Source organism: Sinocyclocheilus grahami, unplaced genomic scaffold (assembly GCF_001515645.1).
Source record: "Sinocyclocheilus grahami isolate Dianchi unplaced genomic scaffold, SAMN03320097.WGS_v1.1 scaffold2397.1, whole genome shotgun sequence".
Lineage (NCBI taxonomy): Eukaryota > Metazoa > Chordata > Actinopteri > Cypriniformes > Cyprinidae > Sinocyclocheilus > Sinocyclocheilus grahami.
The window spans coordinates 77,190-81,272 of record NW_015507576.1 but is presented as its reverse complement, the minus strand read 5'-3'; the positions used below and the strand labels follow the sequence as shown (position 1 = coordinate 81,272).

The window sequence follows — 4,083 nt, the reverse complement described above, 5'->3', positions numbered from 1 at the left end:
GTATAATCATTCTTGGGGACTTTAATTAAGCCTCCCGTGAACTGCCAAAATACAGACTGCATGTTACATGTCTCACCAGAGTAATATATTGGATTACTGTTACACCACAATAAAGGGATGAATATTGCTCCATCTGCAGAGCAGCTTTAAGACTCTCTGACCACTGCCTGGTTCATCTTCTTCCAACATACAGGCAAAAACGTAAATCTGTTAAGCCTGTAGTAAGGTCTGTAAAAAGATGGACCAACGAAACCATCAATGCATTGATTGGAGTATTTTTTTGAAGCTGCTGCCACTGATCTGGATGAGCTCGCGGATTCTGTAACATCTTATATCAGTTTCTTTGAGGATATGTGAGGATATGTGCATTCCTACAAGGACTTACTTAACATACAACAACGCCAAACCAAACCACAGCAAAACTCTGACAGCTTCGCCAGGCCAAAGAGGATGCCTACAGGAATGAGGACAGAGTCTAGTAACTAGTCCAGAAACTGAATAAGGAAATTAGAGTGGCTAAGAGGAGCTATGCTAAAAAGCTAGAACATCAGTTCTCTACCAGCGACCCTGCATCAGTGTGGAAAGGTCTGAAAGACATCAACTACAAGACACGATCCCCCAGCACTGAGGCGAATCAACAACTTGCTGAAGACCTGAATGAGTTTTACTGTAGATTTGAAACTCTCAGTCTAACACCCTACACTCGTTCTGACCATCTCTTTACACAACCATCAACCCCCCTCTCCCCCACTCTTGCACTTCAGATCAGTGAAGATGGTGTGCGTCAGGTCTTCAGAAAGAACAAGAGAAGAAAGGCACCAGGCTCAGACTGTGTCATACCAGCCTGTCTGAAATACTGTGCTGACCAGCTTGCCTACATCTTTTCACAGATCACTGGAGCTATGCGAAGTCCCTTCCTGGTTCAAACGCTCCACCATCATCCCCGTCCTAAAGAAACCCAAGACAACAATACTTAAAAGTCCACTGAAGTGCCTTGAAACACGCACTATTATTCTATGTGTTGACGTCATTTTAACTGAAACAGGAAGACCGGGGGGATATAAAATAGCCAATAGCATTTGTTTATATCACAGTTTGGACTAGAGCCATTAAGCTTGTGTGGCAGTGTGGGACAGCCTTCCCTTTCTTGGGTGGTGTCCCTTTAGGAGAGTGATTAATGAGGATAATTAACGTTAGAGTATTTAAATGTCTGGGTGGGAAGCATTAGAACGTAGCCTCTGTTGTTCCTGCCCTTCTTTCGGTCTTCAGCATCACAGCAGTTGAAGTAGGTGGTGGTTGATTATGCGTGTATTGCGTGTTTTAGTCGATTTATAGTAATGCTCGTTCTTGTTTTTTTATATTGGCAAGATGTTGTTGCAGCCGTGCCTGTTAAGTCCTCGGTGAGCTGGGTTAAGCACTCGTTGGAAGTTCTAGGTATGCAGGTTGTTGTTTTATGTTGATTTTCGCTTTGAATTATTAGTCTGAAGTGTTTCTCTTATGTATTTTTAGTGAAACAATAGTTACGAAGACATCCTAACATCCTATGTTTGGGCAGTTGCGGATTGGAGTATGTATGATGTGATAATTGTTTGGTAATATGTTGTTTGCGGTGTTTTTGATTTATTGTTTTGTTTTTACAGTCTTCCGCAGTCCAGTTGATGCCTAAACTGCGGGTCGTGCTGCTGTTTTCCTTCTGTTTTCCTTAGTTTGGGTTGTTGTGGTGTGAAGATGGAGTTTATGCATTTCCTTTTGTGTGTGGGTTTTGTGTTTGTTTTGAGCGTGGTGGTTCGAGTGAGTTGTTTAGGCCGAATTGGTAGTGGGTCCTCCACTTAAAATCTCATTCTAAGTGGTACTGGTTTGTTGCCAGTGAGGTAGGACGCTACTTTACTCCATTAATTGGCCTTTTTGTTTAGTAATTGTGATTTTGTTCTTTTTTCCTTTTCTTGAGTGAATATTTGATATTTGTATTTTTATTGGACCCACTAACTTCTTTTTGTTAGTTCAAGGCTGAGCACGCCGAAGGGGAGGCTAGTCACCTGGGTGAAGCACTTTGTTGTGAGTTTGGAGCACCCGGGTTTGAGCACCTCTTCCTATTGTTTGCTGAGCACATGTTTGGTTGAGAGCAGTTTATTTCAGCTAGTTTGCCACCCCTAAGGTAAGCTTTAGCCTTGTTGCTTTCATTTTTATTTTTGTAAGATTGTTTTCTTGTATTTTGAATGTGTAGTAAAATGTTTTTTTTTTAATCTGGTGAACTTTGATGTACCATTGCTGTAATAAAATTTGTCAATTTTGAGCACTTCTCCGTCTTCTCATTGCATCATCGGACTTACAGTCCTTGAGTATTTCCCTGGGTGTAATTCCCAGGGTGGCGTAGTCATTCTACAAACTTTAGGTTACCAAAGGTACAGCACTGGTCACAATCTGGCATAGTCGGCAGGGTTTTGTTGCGTTGTAGAGGCGGAGACGTAGATTGTTTTTTTTTATTTCATTTTTTTTATTTTCTTTGTAGAGGTAAAGGGGGAAAACAGCAGCCGACTCCGAGTCATGGATGGTGAATTGGCAGAACTTCGAGATATGGTGGCACAATTGAGAGCCGAAAATGAACGTTTGCAGCAGGAGCGGATGGCCACTGCAGTAACGGATGCTGTCCCGGGTCTTTGGGATAACACTGCTGCAAGGCCATCTACTAGTGTGGCTGCCGGAGGTATTTCAACTGCTATTGAGAGACTTGTTCTTGTCCCACGGGACAGAAAGTGTCCTATGTTCTGAGGTAGTTCCGGTATTGGTGTCGACGAATGGGTTGAGGAGGCCCGTGCATGTATGCGAGCTCGTCATTTGGTTCCAGCTGAACCAGCTTTATTTTTGTTTGACCACTTAGTAGGGAGGCTAGGGACGAAATTAAATTTCGTTCAGGTGCTGAGCGGGGAGACCCTGAAGCCATTATTAAAATTCTATTAGGACTGTATGGTTGTTGTCAATCATATGTTGCCTTGCAAGAGGCTTTCTTTTCCAGGAAACAGCAAGAGGGGGAGGGTCTTCATGAGTTTTCTTTGGCTTTGATTGGTCTCCTGGATCGGGTAAAATGGGTTGCACCAGTGGGTATGTTGAATTTTGAGGTATTGTTACGTGATCAATTTATTGAGCATGTTTGTGACAGTTCTCTCCGTCGAGAGCTAAAGCAACTAGTACGTCGCCAGCCTACGGTTACACTGTTAGATGTAAGAGGGGAGGCTATTAGGTGGGAAAGGGAGGGCATGCCCGGGGGTGCCCGAGGTCATAGTTATTCAGTTCCATCTGCCTATGGCCTCCAGTATGGGGTTCAAGGGAGGTCTTCTACTATGACACATGATGGTTCATTTGGGTCTGAGTTGGGGGATCTCAAAGAGATTTTGAAGCAACAGCAGGACCAGCTTAATCAGTTGACACAAAGTATCGCCTCACTTCAGAATAATCAAAGGCGCATTCGATTGCCCAGAGATGGGCCTGTAATTTGTAGGAGGTGTCAGCGTCCTGGGCATTTTGCCAGAGAGTGTGATGGCGAAAGGGTTTCCTTTCACCCTCGGTCTAATTCTGTAGCCTCATCCTCATCTTCTCTGTCTGTTGTTGGGCCTCCTGCTCTCCAACAGGAGTCGGAAAACTAGTGCCCACCGAACTGCTGAGCCACGGTTTGGGTGGGGCCTCTATTGGTTTTAGTGTTACGAATAGTGTGAGCACCACAGCAAAATGAATGTCCTCTTGCCCTTATGTAGATGTTTCTATGGGGGGAGTTAAGGTGTCTTGTTTATTGGACACCGGTTCAATGGTGTCTATGGTCACAGAGAGTTTATTTTCGCAACATTTGAAGACAGGCCGTTTGCAGGCCTGTCGGTGGCTTCAGCTTAGGGCTGCTAATGGATTAGCCATACCTTATTTAGGCTACCTAGAATTGGATGTGTCACTGTGTGGAAAGATTATACCTGGTTGAGGCATACTCGTAGTAACAGATCCTCCGGGTGGTGCTAGTAACCAAGGGGTTCTTGGGATGAATATCATTAGCAAATGCTATGAGCTTCTGTTTTGACAACATGGGCCTGCTTTATTTGA

The 4,083-nt window shown here is 43.9% G+C and overlaps 1 long non-coding RNA gene across 1 annotated transcript; it reads left to right on the top strand.

The window, feature by feature from the left end:
• The first annotated feature begins 1,252 nt into the window (after positions 1-1,252).
• LOC107574938 (uncharacterized) lies at positions 1,253-2,119 on the top strand. Its single transcript, XR_001607760.1, has 3 exons — positions 1,253-1,285; positions 1,369-1,434; positions 1,641-2,119. It is a non-coding gene; the product is annotated as an uncharacterized lncRNA (long non-coding RNA).
• Positions 2,120-4,083: the final 1,964 nt, after the last annotated feature.